The sequence below is a fragment of the Molossus molossus genome, unplaced genomic scaffold (genome assembly GCF_014108415.1).
Source record: "Molossus molossus isolate mMolMol1 unplaced genomic scaffold, mMolMol1.p scaffold_m16_p_6, whole genome shotgun sequence".
Lineage (NCBI taxonomy): Eukaryota > Metazoa > Chordata > Mammalia > Chiroptera > Molossidae > Molossus > Molossus molossus.
The window spans coordinates 50386615-50409988 of record NW_023425399.1 but is presented as its reverse complement, the minus strand read 5'-3'; the positions used below and the strand labels follow the sequence as shown (position 1 = coordinate 50409988).

At 40.0% G+C, this 23374-nt stretch overlaps 1 pseudogene; it reads right to left on the bottom strand.

The window, feature by feature from the left end:
- Nucleotides 1–15808: 15808 nt before the first annotated feature.
- LOC118619090 lies at nt 15809–16520 on the bottom strand (annotated as a pseudogene).
- Nucleotides 16521–23374: the final 6854 nt, after the last annotated feature.

Sequence of the window (23374 nt, the reverse complement as noted above, 5' to 3'; positions counted from 1 at the left end):
TAGAAATCTAATGAGAAATCTCTGGTATGAGAGTCTCAGAAGTACCCACAACATTTTTCATAAGTAATGGAGCCAACCATCCTGTTCCTGTTAAATGGGAGTTTTCTCCCCTAATCTTTTAACCCTGAGGGTCATGAATATCTGCTAGCAACTTAGGAGTTAAGGAGCATCTAGTAAATATAAAAGATGCCAACAATGTGGCCTTCCAACTCCAGCCATTCTCATTTGTCTCTAGACCAAGGTAGAAGAAAAAGAAAGCTTGGAACTCATGAATTGACAAAATTAGGGGTTAATGGTGTGGTAAAGTGAATTTATTTGATGCTTTCATCATATTTAATCCAGCTCATGCAATATGATGTACAAACAAGGACATAGGCAATACTAACAAATAAAAAGAAGTAAAGTCATGGGGAACTGAGGTGACAATAGCAGTGGTTGTCACCATTTTGCTGGAGAGGTCAAGTAGATCAAAGAAGATTCTATGTAGACAATTGCATGAAAAAGGCAGAGGGTGGGGAAAAAAATTCCTTACAGTAAGGACCACTGTAAACCCTCTGAAGGAGGTTGGGATATTTGTGTTCAAGAAGAAGCTGGAAGTCTAAATTCTCAGCTCTCTCTTAGAGACCTCAGCAGAGGAGACAGAGACAGCAGTAAGGAGTAGGGTTAGCCATGTAGCCAAAATCCAGGTCACAAAGAATCTTCTAGACAAGGTGTGGTTGTGTACCTTTCTATAGCAGTGATGAGAAGCCATGGGGGGAAGGGGTCAAAAAAGTCATTCTTCTAAATCAAAGTAAATGTCAATCTTTGTATTTCTTCAGGAATCCCAAATTTGGGATGAGGTGAAGGTGGAAATTTTATTCAATGCAAAACTGTTCAATTGTGATGATGCAGTATGGCAATATAAACAGCAAAGCTGTGAAAAGGCTCAGTTGTGATACAGCACAGCTGTGAAGCAACCCTGGGGCCAGGCCCCTATCTGTCTAGACAGGTCTGCTCTGCTCCTCCCTGGTCTTCTCTGCTCTATGCTAGTTTGCTTTGCATTGTGCTGGTCTGCTCTTTGCTCTGGTCATCTCCTATTTATGCCAGTCTACTTTGGCTTGTGCTGTACTGCTCTACTCTGCTCTAGTGAGACATCTTTGATATTTCAGTTCACCTGAGAAATCACAATATTCAGTTTTCCATGAAAATAGAAAATGCCAGAGGGGAGCTGGCTTACATAGACTTAATGGGGAAAGTCTAAGTTCTATTGGATGAAATAAGATTCCAGGGACTCCTTTGTAAGGGCTGGCTCAGGTGACTGGACACAATGCAGGCAGGATACCCAGTGCAAGCTTCTCCCTAAAGTGTGGTTTTCAAGCAAGGCCCATGTGTAGAAATGGCTACTAGGCTCTCTTTTATAATATTTGTACCCAGTTAGCTACCAGAAAGTATCTCCACCCCCCCAGGGTTTATATGTTCCCCCTTTTGATCAGAACCTGTCTACAGACATTACTGATGATTGGTCAGGTTGTTTGTCCCATATTGGTGCCAGAATAACTTTTCTACCTGCTCTGGTTTCATCTAGTTCCTCAGTGGGACTCCTGTGGCAGGAAAGAAGCCAAAAGACTAAGTGGAGCCATTTGCTTATGAGAAGTCTCTCAGGCATCTGTCAAACTCAAAAACTCAGACTCTTTTAAAGCAGCCAAAACAACTTGGGAAAGGTTAAAGAATAACAAAAGCACTTAGTTTATAAGATAAATCAGGGGTGATTGACAGAAGGTTTTTGGCATCATCACCATAATGAATTATAAACATGGAGAGGATACGGTGGCTTGGTGGATAATTCCTATCCTTCATGTAACCATTGCTCAAGATTTTGTAAGAGTTTTTTAAACATCTGGTAATGTAGTACATAAATAGCTTGAAAATAAAATATATGGAACAAATCTGAATAATAATTTTCAATACAGACCTTAAAATAGCTCCAGTTGGGAGCTGACTGAAAAATGTCAGAAAATTTAAATTCTAATGACTATAGACACCAGAAGCAAAACTGAAATGCCCCTTAATGGATCTGGCAAAGTTAAAGAGTTTGGTTATTTTTAATTCTACCTGGAAACAAGTATTTATCCAGATACAGCAGGAGGTATTAGGTATGGCACAAACTCCTCCTTGGGCTATAAGCACATAAGCAAATGTGACTCTGTTGTTGAGGACTACTCATGCTTAAAAGTATAAAGATGTTTGCTGGGCTTAAATGGCTCTGGTGGTTGAGTGAGCACTTTAATTGAGATGTCTAGTTAGGGTTCACATTATATTTAATTAAGCAGTAACAAGGCCACCTCATAAAAATACAATTCTGAGAAGCACTATCTCCTATCTTCTGAGAAACTTGCTAGAAAGTCATATCCCACAGAAAGGCCATGAGAATTTTCTTCATAAATAAGGGAATCCTCATCAAGGTAGTAATCTACCATTGATAAGACCTTTTTTTTTCATCTGACAAAAACTTGGGGGAAGGGGTGGATGTTGTTATTTTGATGATAGTAAAAGATAATGTCAAGTGATCTAAAAGGCCTCCAGATACCTAGAAAATAAAATGTCCATTGCTGATTTTCATATGTACAAAGGGTGTGTGCAAGAGTTTATTCATTTATAGGAGGTGAAAACATTTTCTAACCAGGGCTCAGTCTGGTTTGAACATCCCTCTAGAAGTCTTTCCCAGTATGTTTAAACATTGTAGGGTAAACATTTAGGATATTGACAGTGTAGGCTGTTTCCACTCATAGTGGCCTTATAAAGGGGAGTTCCACAGCAGTCAGGGCTGAAATAGGTGCAACCAGATTTAAGGCATGTAAAATATATGTAGCAATGTGATAAGGGGTGGCTTGCAACTAATTCAACTGTGAGAGATAGTTGGGTTCTACTTGAGAAGAGTGTGGTAAATGTATAGGGTTGATTTAGATAGACACAGGGGACACTGGAACTCTCTTTTGTAATTTAACCCAGTAAATTTCAGAAGGTATAGGATTTGTGAAATGAATAGTAATGTTGGGAATATTTGATAAATTACTAATGAAAATAACTATGGGATTACTAGTTTTACCAGAGGTAGAAATAGGCATTAAATGGTTGGGTTCCATGAAAAGACTTAGGTATCAAAGCATTGTTTAAAATATAGGAAAGGTGGATGAAGGAAGATGGCAGTGGGCAGGACTAGAGGGAGGGTGAGTGTGTGAGAGAGTGAGCTAGTGTGTGAGAGAGGGCAAGTGGACATAAAGGTGGATGACCAAACTCCTGCAATGCAGAGATGAAGAGCAAAAGGTTCCTGTGCTGTGGACAAGAGCAGCCAGCTACTGCAGCAAGTGGCTCTTCAGGGCACTTCTCTCTGTCCCAAGGGGAGGTCCCACCATTTTGGAAAATCTCGGGTCTTTGCTGGATGGAGGCAGTGGGAGCAGCTAGAGCCCAGCAACCTGAGCCCACCAATGCACCTGGCACCATTGGACCAGTGGACTCTCTGTGTCAACACAGGCCAATGCACTGTAGTGGAGCTCCAAGGTAGCAGTTCTGGAAGCCACAGAAAGCCAGGAGGCCAGCATCATTTGCCACAGTAGCACCCTGTTCAGAGTTGAGATATACTCCCAGCAACACAGGCTGATGATCAGACATCCATCCCCAGGCAACAGAAGCACAGATAAGCAGCTGAGGCCCATTCCCAAAAACTATAGCAAAAGCTAGGAAGGAGTTGAGCCCCATGGGACAGCAGCACACCCCAGCCACCAGCAGCAGGACCAGGGGCTCCAAAGAAGCCTGTGTAGTCCAGCAGCTCACAAGAGCAGTGGGCAGCAGGAGCCCAAGAGTGACTGGTGCAATCCAGTTGCCCCTGGGGCCTGCAGGGATCTGGGGCACCAGAGAAGTCTGTGCAACCCAGTTACTCACAAGACAGGTGGGAAGCCAAAGCCCAAGAGGGACTGGTGCAATACAGCTGACCACCCTCAGGACCTGCAGGGTGCAGGGGAACCTGAGAGGCCTGTGCGACCCAGCAGGAACTCTGCAATCTAGTTACCCATGGGACCTGTGAGGTGTTGAAGCAACAGAGAGGTCTGCATAACCCAGCAAAGACTGTGCCATACAGTTACCTGTGGGACATGTGGGATGCTGAAACACCAGAGAGGCCTGTGCAACCCAGCAGCCCATAACGTAGGCATAGAGCCAGTTCACCAAAGGGACTGTGTGATCCAGTTACTCGCAAGACCAGCAAGATGCAAGGTCACCAGAAAGGCCTGTGTGACCCAGTTGTGCACAAAATAGGCATAGAGAATGTGAAAATGGAGGCAGAATGAATAGAAGCTATGAAGATGATTGTGCAGAACCAAACGGAAATTGCAACTACAATAAAGACAAACCCTCAGAAAAAGCAACAGAAAAGCAGCAGAACAGGACCATATAACCAGAGACACTGGTAGGATCTGTGAAGGTGTGAGAGGGTGGCAGGCTGGGAGTCCACAGATAGCAGCAGTCTTAGCTGTGAGCAGCGCCCTTGGGGAATAGAGATCAACTGGCTTTACAGCATAGAGAGCTGGGACAAAGAGCTAAAATAGCCATAGCCACTCACCTGGGGTCTATGGCAGAGGGACGGCAGACTGGGCTGAAACTCTATGGGGACAACCAGGATTTGGAGGGCACTCAGAATTTTTGCTGAGTTGCAGCTACAAAGGACACTGGGCAGTGTGCTCCTTCCCTGAACTGTGGGGAAAAGCAGCAACTCCCACCTCCTCAAAGATTCAGCCTTCCACTGGTGAGGCAAAGAAATGCAAATTGAGGCTCATTAACAATCAGCATTTATCCCACTCTCTGGAAATCTTCTTATGCACAACACCAGGGCTACATTGCAAGGCACTGAGTAACTGACACTACTAGCACCCAGGAAAATGCTAGAGGATAACTGAACCATCCCTTGGCTTACAAATCTACCCAGGAAATTAAGACTTGACACTGGTCTTTAACGTTGCCCCACCCAGGCTCATCCAAATCCAGTAGAGGGAGCCACAAACAGCAGAACACCAACACTCACAGGGAAAATTTGGGAGGCTCTGAAAGCCACTGAGATAGCCAAAATGGTGAAACAAAGCCCAAATGAAAGAACAAGAAAACGCTATCAAAGATGAGATCAATTAAATGCAGCTAAGCAAATTATCAGAGGTGGAGTTCAGAGCCATGATCTTGAGGAAGCTCAACAGCATGAGTAAAGACATCAGCACCATGAGTAAAGATATAGAAACATTGAAAACCACACAAGTGGAAATGAAGAATGACATAGCAGAAATAAAAAATACAGGGGAAGGAATAACCAGAAGAGTAAAGGAAGCTGAGGAACAGATCAGTGAATTAGAAGACAGGTTAGAAAAAAAACCATCCAATCAGAAAACCAAAAAACAAATAAGCAAACAAAAACTAAAACCAGGAAGACAGCCTAAGAGAACTGTGGGACAATATGAAATGTAACACTTACATCATAGGAGTGCCAGAAGAAGAATAAAATGAGCAAAGATTAGAGAACATATTTGAGGAAATAGTGACAGAAAAATTCCCTAGCTTGGTGAAGGAAAAGGGTATACAAGTTCAAAAAGCACATAGAGCCCCAAGTAAGAAGAATCCAAAGAGGCCCACACTAAGACACTTAGTAATTAAAGTTCCAGAAATTAAAAACAAAATCAGAAACCTAAGTGTAGCAAGAGATAAGCAACAGGTTACCTAAAAAGGAACCCCCATAAGGCAATCAGCTGACTTCTCAACAGAAACACTACAAGCCAGAAGGAAATGATGTAAAGTAATCAAGGTAATAAAAAACAAGGTTCTAAACCCAAGATTATTCTATCTGGCAAAGCTATCATTCAAAATAGAAGGTGAAATAAAGAGCTTTCCAGACAAAAATAATAAGAAGAATAAAAGGCTAAAGGAATTAAGGTAATATATTTGGACCAAGTCAATACTTCAAGAAATGTTAGAAAGACTGCTGTAATAAGCAGAAGAAATAGGAAGAGAAACATATCCATAATAAACAAAAATGGCAATAAATAAGTACATATCAATTATAACCTTAAACATAAAAGGTTTGAATTTCTCTGATCAAAATCCAGAGTAGCTGAATGGATGAGAAAGCATGACCCATATATATAATGTTTACAAGAGACCCACCTCACGACAAAAGACTCATGTAGGTTGAAAACCAAGGAATGAAAAAAAAATCTACCAAGCAAAGAGAAAAAAAAGTTGGGGTAGCCATAATCATATCTGATAAAATAGACTTCAAAAAGAAGGCCATAACTAGAGACAAAGTAGGTCACTACATAATATTAAAAGGATCTATTCAACAAGAGGATATAACCTTGGTAAACATATGTGCACCTATAATAAAAGCACCAAAATATATTTAAAAACTTTTGGAGGATTTCAAAGATGAAGTCAACAGCAATAAAATCATAGTAGGGAACATTATCTGACATCACAGGATAGCTCTTATAGACAAAAAATTAACAAGGAAACGGAGTCTGTAAAGGATTCAATAGATGAAATGCATTAAATAGATATCTACAGAGAATTATACCCCAAAACTGCAGAATCCACATTCTTTTCAACTTCACAGGGGACATTCTCAAAGATACACCACATGTTAGGACACAAACTATGTCTCTACAAGTTCACAAATATTGAAATCATATCAAGCATCTTCTCAAAACACAATGGCATAAAACTAGAAATCAAGTACAACAAAAACATTCAAACACATGAAGGCTAAATTATATGTTATTTACCAATAAATGGGTTACCAAGGAGAACAAGGAAAGATTAGAAACTTCCTGGAAACCAATAAAAATGAACACAGTGACAAAAAATCTATGGGACTTAGTAAAAGCAGTTCTGAGAGGAAAGTTCATAGCACTACAGGCCTACCTCAATAAACAAGAAAAATTCTAATTGATTTTCTAACCCTATAACTTAAAGATTCAGAAAGTAGACAAAGAGAAAGAACCCAGAGTAAGTAGACAAATTGATAGTAAACATCAGAGCAGCAATAAATAATATAGAGCCCAGAAAAACAATTCAAAATATCAATGAAATAAAGAGCTGGTTTTATGAAAAGATAAACAAGATTGATGGAACCTTATTCACACTCACCAATAAACAGAAAGAGTATACTAAATAACAAAATCAGAAATGAAAGAGAAGTAACAACTGACATCACAGAAATACAAAGGATCATAGAAACATACTGTGAACATTTATATGCCAAAAAATTAGAAATCGAGGTGAAATGGAAAAATTTTTAGAAACACACAGTCTCCCAAAACTGAATTAGGAAGAGATATAAAACTTGAACAGACCAATAACAATTAAGGATATTGAAAGTGTAATCAAGAAATTCCAACAAACAAAAGCCCAGGCCAGATGGCATTATGGGGGGAGTTATACTAAACATTCAAAGAAGATCTAACACCCATTCTCCTCAAACTATTCCAAAAACATTCAAGAAGCAGGAAGACTGCCAAACTTATTTTATGAGGCAAGCACAAATCTAATTCCAAAACCAGAAAAAGACAATACAAAGAAAGAAAACTACAGGCCATTATCCTTGATGAACACAGATGCCAAAATTTTAACAAAACATTAGCAAATCGAATCTAGCAATGCATTAAAAAAAATGATTCATCATGACCAAGTGGGATTCATTCCAGGGATGCAAGGCTGGTAGAATGTCTGCAAATCAATAAATGTGAAACAGCATATAAACAAAATGAAAGATAAAGGAGAAAAAGTGGTGACAGAGAATGGAAGCTAAACAGATGATCTCCCAGGACCAAACTGGAATTACAACTAAAATAAAAACCATACATCAAAAAAAAAAACAAACAAAACAAAAGCAGCCTGAGAATATCATATAACCAGAAAAACTCAATCAAACCTGGTAGGTCTGTGGAGGCACTAGAAAGTGGTGGGCTGGGAGCACACAAACATCAGCGGTTTTGGCTGTGGGCAGCACCTTTGGGGGTAAAATTTCAAGCTGGCTGGACAATGCAGAGGCCTGAAACAGCACTAAATTGGCTACAGCCACTCACCTTGGGCTATAGCAGAGTGAGGGCAGTCTGGACTGGAAAACTGTGGGGACACCCAGGATGTGGTGGACACTCAGAGTTTTTGCTAAGTCAAGTCCACACAGGACAATGGCCATCTTGCTCCTTCCATTAAATCTGGGGAGGAGCAGCAGCCCCTCTCTTGGAAGTTCAACCCCACCCTACGGGGCCAAAGATATGTAAATTGAGGCTCATTAACAATCAAGATCTTCCCCACCCTCTGAAAATCCTCTTAAGCTGAACACTTGAGGGAGTTTTTCATGCAGCTGAGGGCTACAACCCAAGGCTCTGAGTAACTGAGACTAATAGCCTCCAGGCAAAAAGCTAGAGAATAACTGAACCTTTCCTGGGCTTGCAAATCTACCCAGAAAAGTAAGATTTGACAGTGATGTTTAACGTGCATCCTCCCACACTCATTCAAACCCAGTAGAGGGAGCCACAAACAGCAGAACACCAACACCCACAGGGAAAATTGGCAGGTTTTAAAATCCACTGAGATAGGCAAAATAGTGAAACAAACAAACAAACAAAAAAACAAATACCAAATGAAAGAACAAGAGAACTCTACCAAAGATGAGATAAACAAAATGTAGTTAAGCAAGTTATCAGAAGTAGAGTTCAGAGCCATAATCTAGAGGAAGCTCAATAACATGGGTAAGGACATCAACACCATGAGTAAATATATAAAAACATTGAAGACCAACCAAATATAAATTAAGAATGACATAGCAAAAATTAAGAACAAATTGGAAGGACTAACCAGCAGAGTAGAAGAAGCTGTGGACCAGATCAGTGAATTAGAAGAAGACAGGGTAGGAAAAAAATCAAACAATCAGAAAACCAAAAGGAAAAACTGTTTAAAAAACAGAAAGACAACTTAAGAGAACTGTGGACAACTGGAAACATAAGAACATTCTCATTTTAGGAGTCCCTGAAGAAAAAGAAAAGAACGTGTTATAAATATATTTAAAGAAATAGTCACAGAAAACTTCTCTAACTTGGAGAAGAAAGAAGGCATTCAAGTTCAGAAAACACAGAGAACCCCAAGTAAGAAAAACCAAAACAGCTCACACCAAAATACATAGTAATTAAAATGCCCAAAATTAAAGACAAAGAGAGAACTCTAAAGGCAGCAACAGGTTACCTAAAAAGGAACCCCCATAAGGCTATCAGCTGACTTTTCAACAGACATACTATAGGCCAGAAGGGAATGGCATGATGTAATCAAGGTCATAAAAAACAAGGATCTGAATCCAAGACTACTCTATCCAGCAAGGCTATCATTCATATAAGAATGTCAAATAAAGAGCTTCCCAGACAAAACAAAACAAAAGAAAACAAAAGGCTAAGAGAATTAGCACTACAAGAAATGTTAGAAAGATCTGCTCTAATTAGTGGAAGAAAAAGAAAAATATATATAACCACAATAAACAAAAATGCCAATAAATAAGTACATATCAATAATCACCTTAAATGTAAATGGACTGGACATTCCAATAAAAAGACACAAAGTAGCTGATTGGATGAGAAAGCATGACTCATATATATGTTATTTACATGAGACCCACCTCACAACAAAAGACTCATGTAGGTTGAAAGTCAAGGAATGAAAAAAAAAATGTACCAAGCAAAGAGAGAGAGAGAGAGAGAGAGAGAGAGAAAAAAAAAGCTGGGGTAGCAATACTCATATCTGATAAAACAGATTTTAAAATAAAGGTCATAACTAGAGACAAAGAAGGTCACTACATAATATTAAAAGGATGTATCCAAAAGAAAGCTATAACCTTGGGAAACATATATGCACCCAATATAGGAGCAACAGAATATATTAAAAATCTTCTGGAGGACATTAGGGAGAAATTAACAGCAATACAATCATAGCAGGGGACTTTAACACCGCACTGACATCACTGGATAGATCCTCTAGACCAGTGGTTCTCAACCTGTGAGTCACAACCCCTTTGCAGGTCAAAAAATCCTTTCACAGGGGTCACTTAAGAACATTGGAAATTATGAAAAAAAACACATATATCTGATAGTCTTAAGAACTGAGACATTGCTCCTCTATTTGTCTCCAGGCATGTTCACCCACATACAGATATGCCCACATATGAGTACCCAACGTGATGGCATCATCGCACCAATCTCATCAGGTGTATTTGACAGGGCTGATGTCATAATGTACTCATGTGGAACAGTCACACATGTGTAAAGACCAGCTACTTTGTTAAAAGCAACTACTGTGTTGAAAGCAATATTGGAGGTAAGATGACACTTCATGAATTATAATTACTGGGTAAATGTAAAATTATGTACTGTAAAATCATCAACTACTGCAAAATATATATATATATATATATATATATATATATATATATATATATATCTGTACCATGGGAACTTAATCTGGAAGCTGATTGGGCTTTTTATATTCAGCTGTGGTTGATGTGAATACTGCCCTCTTGTGACAGTAACAGGTATATTAAAAAAACAACACAGAATGGTAAATCATAGGAAACTAATGAACTGTATTGACTAAACTATGTCATGTATCATTTTTTGTGTTATTAAAGCTATTGTTATATATATTATTTTTATTGGCAAACCACCCCATGACAATGGATTGTGTAGAGAAAAACATTAAGAAAATATAGAGGAATTTTTACAGTATGGTTTTACCTCAATTACAAGAGAAATTGAGAAATCACAATGTATTATTTGTTGTGAAGTTCTACCAGCCAAATCTATGAAGCCAAACAAACTAAAATGCCATTTTGATAGGAAGCATCCGAGCTTTGCTGGCAAGGATACCAACTATTTTAGAAGCAAACCTGAAAGACTCAAGAAAGCCAGACTTGACACTGGTGGCAAGTACCACAAACAAAACATAGCAGCCATTGAAGCTTCATATTTGGTGGCACCCAGAATCACCAGAGTTATGAAACCTCCCATCACTGCTGAGAATTTACTGTTGCTAGCAGCCAAAGACATTGTTCAAATTATGATTGGAGACAAATATTTTACAAAATTGAGTGCAATTTCCTTATCTAATGACACTGTTTGCAGAAGAATAGATGACATGTCTGCTAATATTCTTGATTCAGGTAATTCAGGAAATTAAATCTGTTCCACTTCCAATATTTAGCATCCAGCTTGATGAATCTACAGATGTTGCAAACTGTTCACAGTTACTGGTTTACATGAGGTATGTTAATGATGATGACTTTAAAAATGAGATTTTTTTTTTTTTGCAAACCTCTTGAAATGACAACTACTGATGTATTTAACATGGTTCATTTCTAAAAGACCATAAGATCTCTTGGAAAATGGTTTTTAGTGTTTGCACGGATGGTGCTCCACCTTTGCTAGGATGTTTATCTAGGATTTCAATGTTTGGTACTGAATGAGTCACCAAAGTCATCAGAACTCACTGTATGATTCATCAGCAAATATTAGCAATGAAGACTCTGACCCAAGAGTTACAGGAAGTAATGAAAAGTGTATAAGTTCTGTCAATTTTGTAAATGTGAGCAGTTGACTTTAAACAATTGACTGTTTTTGCAACTGTGCAACAAGTCGGATTCGTCAAACAATGCCACGCTATTTTACACTGAAGTGAGATGGTTGTCGATAGGAAACATTTTAAAATGTGTTTTTGAGCTTTGTGATAAACTCAAAACATTTTTAAATTAAAAAGCAAGACTGCAGTTTGAATCACTTTTCAGTGATAAAAGTGAACTGCAGAAAATTGTTTACCTGGTTGACATCTCTGCCATCTTGAATGACTTAAATTTATCACTGCAAGGACCAAATACAACATGCCTCAATTTGTCTGAAAAGATCCGATCATTCCAAATGAAACTTCAGCATTGGAAAAAAAAAAAAAAGGGGGGGGGGAATAAAATTTACATGTTACCTACCTTATCTGCTTTCTTGGTGAAACATGACATTGAACCAGAGAAGAGGATTATGATGATAATTTCTGTGAAAGAACACTTGCACATGCTTGCAGACAAAATGTTATCATACTTTCCAAATTTACCTGACACCCCATTTGCAGTTGCCAGAAGCCCACTCACAGTCAAAGTTGAAGATGTTCCTGAGACAGCACAAGAGGAGTTCATTAAACTTATTCACAGTGATGCAGCAAGAACTGATTTCTCTACAATGCCAGTTCTAGATCAAGTGTTTGCAGTCATATCCTGTTCTGTCTGAGACTGTGTCGCACCTTCTTCTTCCATTTTCAACAACATATCTTTGTGAAATAGGGTTTTCCAGCTTGTTGGTTATCAAGTGTAAATACAGATATATACTTGTTGTGGAAGATGATCTTTGTTGTGCTCTTGCAAAGATTGCCCCATGAATTTCTGATCTGGTTAGAAAGAAGCAATCTCAACCTTGCACTGATGTTGGCTTTTTATGAATACTGTCACAAAATGTAGCAATGTATTTTACTGTTGTTATATTAAAACTGTTACCTATGCTACACCATGCTTCAAAAAAAATTTTTATTTGTACTTAGAAATAAATATTTCACAATATATTGTTACATATTATTTTGTGATTAATCACTATGCTTTAATTCTGTTCAATTTGTAACAATGAAAATACATTCTTCATATCAGATATTTACATCATGATACATAACAGCAGCAAAATTACAGTTATAAAGTAGCAACAAAAATAATTATGGTTGGGGGTCACCACAACATGAGGAACTGTATTAAAGTGTTGCAGCATTAGAAAGGTTGAGAACCGCTGTACGAGGTCTAAGATTTCAACCTTTTGAAATTTTTTATATTTCTCTTATTTTTGATTGTCTGAAAAAATTTTCTTTTATTTTCCTTAACTTTTGAGGAATTTTTTTCTGGTTATAGAATTCTAATTTGTTAATTAGTTTATTTCATTTCTTTGAAGATTTAATGCAGGGCTTCTAAAAATGGTCTCTTTTCAGTTGACTTTTATTCAAAAGAGGCAGCCTGGCATGTTTTTAACTAAAATCCTGGGATATTTACCACAGCCCTTCTTCTTTGGCAGTTGCTGATCTTTAGTTTTTGCCCCCAAAATTGAGACAAAGAAATGTTTTTTCTTCAGTGACATTGAAAATTACCACCTCTCACTCTTTCATCTCTCCTTTCCAGGTCTTGTTCCAAGATAGGCAAAATAGAAATGAGACAGTTCCATACCAGTTGAGTGTCCATCTCTGTCTCTAAGTGCTGCAGTCCAGGTCATCAGAATAGAGACCAGTCAGTGTCCCTAGATAGAATAATTTAAACATCAAGGTGTAGGTAGGGACACACAGAGGGCAAGCTGATGCTTTTGAAGGTCATCTGCTGTACTGGTAAAAATATTCTTTATTTTATTTCATTATTTTATATTTTATTGGTAAATGTACTCTTTTAAAGCATTGCTCTTAGTGGGTATCTAGAAATAGAAAGAGCCTTCCTCAGCCAACCTCTCCCTCTTCTCAGGCCTAGGAATGGCCCCTCTAGAGATAACCTGTGCCCATTTCTGAAAACAAACAAATAAACAAACAAACAAAAAACCTCCAAAATAGACTTAGTATTGTCAAGAGAGCAATCTAAAATGCAGCCACAAGTCTCCAGGAAGCTGAACTAACACACTTCCTCCATATAAAATTGAACTTTGAAAATGAACTAAAACACAAGGCTACATGCTGATATAGTTCCTGGAACTGGCTCTGCATGACTTGAACTCTGTATTAAAAAATAAGTTTTTCACCTGACAGTTTATCATATATAGTGTACTATAGGTCTTCTTGCCAGCATCAATCACAGCTTTTTCAAAGCAAATGGTGTAACATTTTGGATGTGATCTTTTTTCTGTTTTTATAAACTCTGTACCTTTTCCCCCCTTGAAACACAATTGGACATCTGCCTAAATCTGTGTCTCTCAAATTGCAATTTCTAAAAAAATTACTCCCAAATAAAACTTTTATTTGCTTTGCAATTCTTAGTCAAAATTGATTAACACCTATAAGCCTTGAGACCTAAAGTAGGAGTATCCTTACATTTTGGGAAGTTCTCCTATAACCCTTGACTTTCAGGAATTTTATATGTAAAGAAGAAAATTTTGGCTTTATATGAAACAACATTGAATTTTGCAACCTGGTTTTGTCTAAAAGGGTTCTTTAAGCTTTTTTTTCTTTTGGCCTCTAGTCCAGGGTTAAGCACTACCCTGTGTCAGCAGTGGTACTTTTTCCTTGTTGAGGTCAGGGCCCCAGGGACAGGGCCATATGATTAGACCCACTTAAGGCTCATGGACAAGGAAGAGAGTTGCCTAAGTCAAGGCCTCTGGAGTTTCTGCTAGATGGGGCTCAGGAATGAGCAGATATGTGCACACCATGTCACAGCAGCATTAGTCACAGTAGCCAAAAGGCAGAAGCAACCCATGTCCATTGATAAATAAACAGATATTGTAAATACATACAATAGAATACTATTCAGCTTTCAAAAGAGTCTTGAGTAGGTAAATGCATTACTCACCTCCTCCCACAGCCACATCAAAATTACAACTAAACTACAGAACAACCATTATTCAGAACCACCTGAAATCGAGCCAAATTGAAGCCCTACAACTATGAAATTAAAGAAGCCACATTGAGACTCGTAGGAGGAGAGAGGGGCTACCTTGACTGTGAAGGTCCTCCATGAAGAGTGAGGGGTCTTTGTTCCACACCAGGCCACCCATCTCAGGGTACCAGTGCCAGGAAAAGAAGGCACCATAACTTCTGGCTATAAAAATCAGAGGAAACTGAGGCTGAGGGAGTCTGATGCTACTAGAGCCCCAGGCAGTTCCTCTTAAAGGGCCCGTGCATGGACTTACTCAGACTCACACCCTCCAGCATTGGGGAGGCAGCTTGAAATGCACCAGAAACATACAGTGTAGAACTGAGTTGTTTGGCATTGGGGCAAGAGCTGGAAGAAAAACTTTCTCCTAGACAGACATGCTGGCAGAGGCTGTTGCTCTTATTTTATTTTATTTTTTTATTTTGGAGGTGTAAGTAAATTTTTATTAGAAAAGGAAGTTGTCAACTGAAACAGCAACAAATGAAGAGTGAATAAGGAGACTCCCTGTTGTCACAGATACACAAGATACTCCATGTGTGACACAGGAGGCATTTCAATTTGTGACCCGCAGCCCAGAATCATCAAATGCTTTTCCATTCATCTAATATTTGTGATTTCTTAAAAAAAGGAATACATTAAGAACATGGAAACTTGAAGACCAAAAGGAAACTCCCAAAGAAGAGTAAGGGAGGAAATGTAGAAATTAAGAAGTTATGTAAAACACTCTTTGAATTGTATACTCCTTAAAAATTATCTATCCTTTATTTTTGATCATCACCACAAAACACAGACACTTGTAGAACTGGTTCAGATTACTTAAAATACCAAATACATTTTTAGTTGCCTAGGTAAGTGTTTGGAAGTTACTTATGTTTATGAGAAATGAAGCTATTAATACTTTTCTACAGCAGTAACTGCACACCAGGAAGACCAAGACAAACACAAATCAAGAAATAATGTTTTCCCACAGCTGCAGTGTGAAAAACCTATAAACAGCTGATTCCATACACATGAATGGGTTTCTCTGCTCTAGAATCCAAATGGAAGGAGGCATGGAGATGTGTACAAAGGCTTCTGGAGAGAAGAAGGACACTACCCTGTATGTGGTTAGTTTTCTGCCCCTTCTGCCTTATCACATTCTTCTCCTGCACTGTCTGCTGTCCATAATGTGAGGTTGTCCCTAAGCAACTGCATGATGAGGGTGCTGTCTTTGTATGAGTCTTCATTCAGTGTTTTGAGTTCTGCAATGGCCTAATCAAAAGCCATTTTAGCCAGTGTGCAGGCTATCTCATAGTAAAATACAGTCAAGAGCCAGCCCCAGACAAATTGGGTGTGTGGCTGCATTTATTTCTTGCTTATATCAAAAGCCTCTTTGTAAGCTCCTTAAAAATTATTTATCCTTTGTTTTCGATCATCACCACAAGCAATTTCAGCAAGGTACCAGAAGTAATCTCCCTTCATTTTCAGATAGAAGACCTTACTCTCTGTATTAGTTGCACTGGCTTTTAAATAATTATCCAACAATTTCAGCACTATGATGCAGATGGACCGCAGTTTAGACTCCACTTTCTCCCAATAGTCCTTAATCAGCTTAAGCTTCTTGTTGGAGGTCTTGGTCATCAGCTTGATGCTCGAGATGACCCACCAGGAGGACCTGCAGCCCTGACCAGGTTCTTGTAGGCCACCAACAGCAGGTTGCACTCCTATTGGACAACTTAGTGCACTGCTTCATCAGGGCCTTCATGAAGGTGGCCATGTTGTTGAACCCCTCATCCTGCTCGACCTGCTTCGCCTTCTGGATCAGCTCCATCTTCTCCATGGGGACAGGGAGGAGAGTGAGGGTGAGCACAGACTCAGATAAAAGGAGGTGTGCAAGGACCTTAATGTCTACATGGACTCAACATGTGTTCCACCACTTTGATCTACTCTTTGCTTTAGCAGAGGACCCTCCCATCTCAGCCTACCCCCAGAGGCAGTTGCTCTTTTGGTGAGCACTTCCCCCAGGGCAGCAGACATCTGCTATATCTTGGACTCTAGTAACTTGGTTTACACTATTTGTCCTGCCCTGGTGATTCACCTGAGACCCTGCCCCATTCAACTTTCAGGCCTACACAAGCTGTTTTCAATGGTTTGACCATAAGATTGGCCTGTTTTGGGTGCTGCTTCAGATTTTTCTAAAATTTCACAAACAAGCAGCATCTGGTCTCAGTGAGCCCCATACCTTTTGTTAAGTGACCCCAGGCATGGCACTAGAAGCAGCCAGCCTTGGTTTACAACTTGGCTTTTCCTGGACACCTCCAAGCCCAGTGCAAGAAGGAGCTATTGGCAGATTACTCTGTAGCTTATGCCAGGTAGCCCTGGGTAGAACACAGGCCCTGACTGACCTTGCCCCAGGGCCCGCATACACAGTGGACAGCTTCAGATCACATCAAAGCAACACCACCCAAAAACATCCACATGTGACACACTCAATGAATGGACTCAGTTGGTACTAGAACCCAGCTGAAGTAAGTCTTATTCTATGTGGTGGGCCCCTACATAGCTGATCCTCCAAGGTAGTCAGAGGCTAGAGGTCAATGGGCACAGCCAGTTCTTGCAGCCCATAAGCCTGAATAAATGCCTCCCATTGACATTCCAACAGCAATCAAAGCACAATTAAAACAGAAGGGTGTGCAGTACAAACTAGGGGTGCATAACAAGGGCTCAGCTGGGGTGATCAGGGAGGCTGTGCAACTGGACTCTGCAGGACACCTACAACAATAGACCATCCTACAAAGCTTAGGAGACAGAGCAACTCTATTTATTTATTTATTTATTTATTTATTTATTTATTTATTTATTATTATTTTTTAAATCCTCACCCGAGGACATTTTTTTTTTTTTGTTCAGATAGAGCGGGAGGGGGAGAGAGGAAGAGAGAGAGAGAGAAACATCGATGTGAAGGGACACATCGAGTGGCTGCCACCCGCACGACCAACCAGGGCCGGAGACAAACTGCAACCGAGGTACGTGCCCTTAGCGGGAACCGAACCCGGGTCTCTCTGTACCGCAGGCCGACGCTCCAACCGCTGAGCCAAACCAGCCAGGGCAGCAACTCTATTTAATACATAGCAACAAACACAGGAAAGCAGCCAAAGAAACATGTTCCAAGTGAAAGAACAGAACAAAATGCCAGAAAAAGAACTAAACAAAATGGAGACGAGCAATTAATCAAATGCAGAGTTCAAAACTCTGGTTATAAGGATCCTCAAGAAACGTAGTGAGACCTTCAAGAAAATTAACAAGAACTCCAAGGAACTTAGTGAGAACATCAACAACATAAGAAAGGACCAGTCAGAAATGAAAGATGCACTAACTGAAATAAAGAATAATTTGCAGAGGATCAGTAATCAAGTAGGTAAAGCCAAAAAGCAAACCATTGATTTGGAATATAAGGAAGCAAAAAACACTCAATCAGAACAGCCAAAAGAAAAAGTGAATCCCCCTAAAATGAGGATAATGTAAAGAGACTGTGGGACAACTTGAAGTGTGCCAAAATTTGCATCATGTGGGTGCCAAAAGGAGAAGAGAGAGAGCAAGACATAAAAATTGATTGAAAAAATAATGACAGAAAACTTCCCTAACTTGGTGAATAAAACAGACATACAAGTTTAGGAAGCACAGAGAGTTGCAAACAAGATGAACTCAAGAAGGTACACACTAAGACACACCTTTATCAAAATGGCAAAGTTAAAGATGAAGGGAGAATCTTAAAACCAGCTAGAGAAAAGCAGTTAGGATATTCCAAAAATGGCAGAGGAGTGAATGAAAGCACACAGACTATCTTCCAGGAGCAAACTGTAATTACAACTAAAATTAAGACAAATTATTGGGGAAAAGCAAGAGAAAAGTTTCTGGAGAGGACCCATATAACAAGGTACAGGAAAAAAGGGCACTGAATCAAGCCTGGTGGTTCTGCAGAAGTGTGAGAGGGTGAGCTGGGAGCCCACAGACAACAGCTCTTTCAGCTGTGAGCAGCTTCCTTGGGGTTAAAATTCCAAGCCAGCTCCACAGCACAGAGGACCAGGACAGCACTAAATTTACTACAGCCACTCACCTTAAACTCCGGCAGAGGGAGGGTGGATTGGACTGAAACTGTGTGGAGACTTGGGAGCTTGGGGAGCTGGGAAGGCAATTAGAGTTTTTTGCTGAATTACTCTCTCATAAGACAGTAGTAGCCATATTACTAAAAGAGCCCTTTCCCAGAGCCCTGGGGAGAAGCAACAGCCCCACCTCATAAAATTTACACCTCCAATTTATGCCAGAAAAATGCAAAATGAGGCTTATTAACAAGCAGCATTTGCCCTACCCTCTGGAAATCTTCTTACACTGATACCTAAGAGAGTTTTTCATTCAGTTGAGGGCTACAACCCAAGTCTCAACAATTAACTGATACTAATAGCCCCCAGGAAAAAATCTAGAAGATAACTGAATCTTTCCTGAGCTTGAAAATCTACCCAGGAAAGTAAACTTGACAGTGGTGTTTAACGTGGGTCTGCCCACACTCATGTAAACCCAGTAGAGGGAGCCACAACCAGCAGAACACCAATACTCACAAAGAAAGTTTGGCAGGCTCCAAAACCCACCGAGACAGCCAAAAAATTTAAAATGAAAGAACAAGAGAGCTCTACCAAAGATGAGATAAATTAAATGCAGTTAAGCAAGTTATCAGAGATAGAGTTCAAAGCAATAATCTTGAGAAAGCTCAACACCATGAGTAAAGATATAGAAACATTGAAAATAAACCAAGTAGAATTGAAGAATGACATAGCAGAAATAAAGAACAGATTGGAAGGAATAACCAGCAGAGTATAGGAAGCTGAGGACTGGATAACTGAATTAGATTACAGGGTAGAAAAAAAAATCAACCAATCAGAAAACCAAAAGAAAACAACAACAAAAAAATTTAAAAACAAGAATAGGATGGCAGCAGGCAGGACTGGAGGGAGGGTAAGTGTGTGAGAAAGTGAGCAAGTGTGTGAGAGAGTGTGAGTGGACATGAAGGTGGACGACCAATCCTGAGCAGTGCAGAGCCACGGAACAGAAAGTTCCTATGCTGTGGACTGGAGCAGCCAACTATCGCGGTAAGCTGCCCTTCAGGGCGCTTCTCCCTGCATCTCGGGGAGGTGACACCATTTTGGAAGACCCCTGGTCTTCCCTGGGAAGTGGCAGTAGGAGAGGTTTAGGGCACAGAAACCTCAGCCCACCAGTAAACCTGGCACCATCGGACTAGTGGACACTCTGTGTCAACACAGACCGGTGCACAGTAGTGGAGCCAGTTGCAAAATCCTCAGACAGCCCAGGGCCCAGCAACACCCCCCATAGTAGCACCCAGATAAAGGTCGAGATACACCCCCAGCAACAGAGGCTGGGGAGCAGACATCCATCCCCAGGCAACAGAAGCACAGACCACCAGCTGAGACCCATCCCCACAAACTAAGCAAAAGCTGAGCAGGAGTTGAGCCCCACGGGGCAGCAGCACTACCCAGCCACCAGCAGTGGGAATTGAGGTTCCACAGAGACATATGCTGTGCAGTAGACCACAAGAGCAGTGGGAAACCAGAGACCCAGAGAGACTGGTGCGATCCAGCTGCCCGCCCATGGGACCTGCAGGGTGCAAGGGCACCAGAGAGGCCTGTGCAATCCAGCAGGACTGTGCCATCCAATTAACCATGGGAAATGTGGGGGTGCTGAAGCACCAGAGAGGACTGTGTGACTCAGCAGTGACAATGCAATCTAGGTACCTTCTGGGCCTGTGGGGTGCTGAAGCACCAAAGAGGCCTGTGGGACCCAGCAGAAAGTGCCATCCAGTTACCTACAGGACCTGTGGGGTGCTGAAGCAACAGAGAGGCCTGTGCGACCCATTAGCCCATAACATAAACATAGAGTCAGGTCACAAAAAGGACTGTGCGATCCAGTTACCCATGAGACCTGCAGGGTGCAGGGGCACCAAAAAGGCCTGTGAAACCCAGCTGCACACAAGATAGGCATAGAGGATGTGAAAATGAAGGTGGAGAGAATAGAAGCTACACAGATGATGTCCCAGGACCATATGGGAATTATAACTAAAGTAAAAACAAATCCTCAGGAAAAAGAAACAGAAAAGCAGCAGAACAGGAGAATATAACCAGGGACACTGGTAGGATCTGTGGAGGCATGAGAGGGTGGTGGGTGGGGAGTCCATACACAGCAGTAGTCTCACATGTGAGCAGTACCTTTGGAAAATAAAGAGCAAGCCTGCTCCACAAAGCAGAAAGCTAGTACAGAGTGCTAAAATAGCCACAACCACTCACCTGGGGGTTACGGCAGAGGGAGGGCAGAATGGACTGGAACTCTGCGGGGACACCCGGTATTTGGAGGACAGTCAGAGTTTTTGCGGAGTTGCGGCCACAAACAAGAGTGGCCGATGTGCTCCTTCCCAGAGCTATAGGGAAAAGCAGCACCCCCCTCCCCCAGGAAATTCAGTCTTTCCCAGGTGAGACAAAGAAATTAAAATTGAGGCTCATTAACCACCAGTATCTATCCCAACCTCTGGAAATCCTCTTATGCAGAACACCAGGGCTACATTCCAAAACACAGAGTAACTGGAACTACTAGCCATAAGGTAAAAGCTAGAGGATAACTGAACATTACCTGGACTTGCAAATCTACCCAGGAACGTCAGACTTGACAGTGGTTTTTAACATGGGCTGACACAGTCTCATCCAAACCCTGTAGTGGGAGCCACAAACAGCAGAACACCAACACACACAGGGAAAATTTGGCAGGTTCCAAAACTCACTGAGATAGCTAAAAGGGTGAAACAAAGAAACAAAGCCAAAATGAAAGAACAAGAGAACTCTATCAAAGATGAGATCAATAAAATGCAGCTAAGCAAAATATCAGATGTAGAGTTGAGAGCCATGATCTTGAGGAAGTTCAACAGCATGAGTAAGGACATCAGCACCATGAGTAAAGATATATATAAAAAAAAAAATTTGAAAAACAACCAAGTGGAAATGAAGAATGACATTGCAGAAATTAAGAACACATTGGAAGGACTAACCAACAGAGTAGAGGAAGCTGAGGACTGGATCAGTGAATTAGAAGACAGAATGGAAAAAAATCAACCAATCAGAAAACCAAAAGGGAAAAAACAATAAAAAAACAAAAAGATAGCTTAAGAGAACTGCAGAACAACTGGAAACATAATAACATTTGCATCATAGAGTCCCTGAAGAGGAGGAAAATGGGCAAGGGTTAGAGAATATATTTAAAGAAATAATGACAGAAAACTTCCCTAATTTGATGAAGGAAAGAGGCATTCAAGTTCAAGAAGCACAGAGAGCCTCAAGTAAGAAGAACCAAACAGGTCCACACCAAGACACATAATAATTGAAAGGCCAGAAATAATGACAAAGTGAGAATCCTACAGGCAGCAAGAAATCAGCAACAGGTTACCTAAAAGGAAACCCTAGAAGGCTCTCGGCTGACTTCTCAACAAAAACACTACAGGCCAGAAGAAAGTGGCACGAAGTAATAAATGTCATGAAAACAAGGATCTGAATCCAAGACTACTCTATCCAGCAAGGCTATCATTCAAAATAGGTCAAATAAAGAGCTTCCCAGATTAAAAAAAAAAAAAAAAAAAAAAGGCTAAAAAATATATTAACACCAAACCAGCACTGCAAGATACGCTAAAAGGACTGCTGTAATTAGTAGAAGAAATAGGAAGAAAAATAGAACCACACTAAACAAAAATGACAATAAATAAGTACATATCAATTCTCACCTTAAATGTGAATGATTTGAATGCTCTGATAAAAAGACACAGAGTAGCTGACTGGATAAGAAAACATGATTCACATATATGTTGTTTACAAGAGACCCATCTCACGACAAAAGACTCACATGGGTTTAAAGTAAAGGAATGGAAAAATATCTTTTAAGCAAACATAAAGGAAAAAAAGTTGGGTAGCAATACTCATATCTGATCAAATAGATTTCAAAATGAAGACCATAACTAGAGACAAGGAAGGCCACTACATAATATTGAAAGGATCTATTCAACAGGAAAATATAACCTTGATAAACATATATGCACCCAATATAGAGCACCAATATATATTAAAAACTTTTTTGGAGGACTTCATAAAAGAAATTGACAGCAATATTATTATAGCAGGGCACTTCAATACCCCACTGACATCACTGGATAGATCTTCTAGACAAAAAATTAACAATAAACAGAGACTCTAAATGAAGTGCTAGATCAACTGGATTTCATAGATATCTACACAGAATTGTACCCCAAAACTGCAGAATTCACATTCTTCTCAAGTGCACATGGGATATTCTTAAAGACAGACCATATGATATGGCACAAACTAAGTCTCTACAAGTTCAAGAAGATTGAAATCATATTAAGCATCTTCTCAGATCACAATGGCATGAAACAAGAAATCAATTGCAACAAGAACATGCAAGGGCATTTGAACATGAAGGCTAAATACTATGTTATTGAACAAAGAATGGGTTACCATGGAGATCAAGGAAAAAATTAAAAACCTCCTGGAAAACAACAAAAATAAACACACAACAACACAAAATCGATGAGATGCAGCAAAAGCAGTTCTGAGAGGAAAATTCATAGTT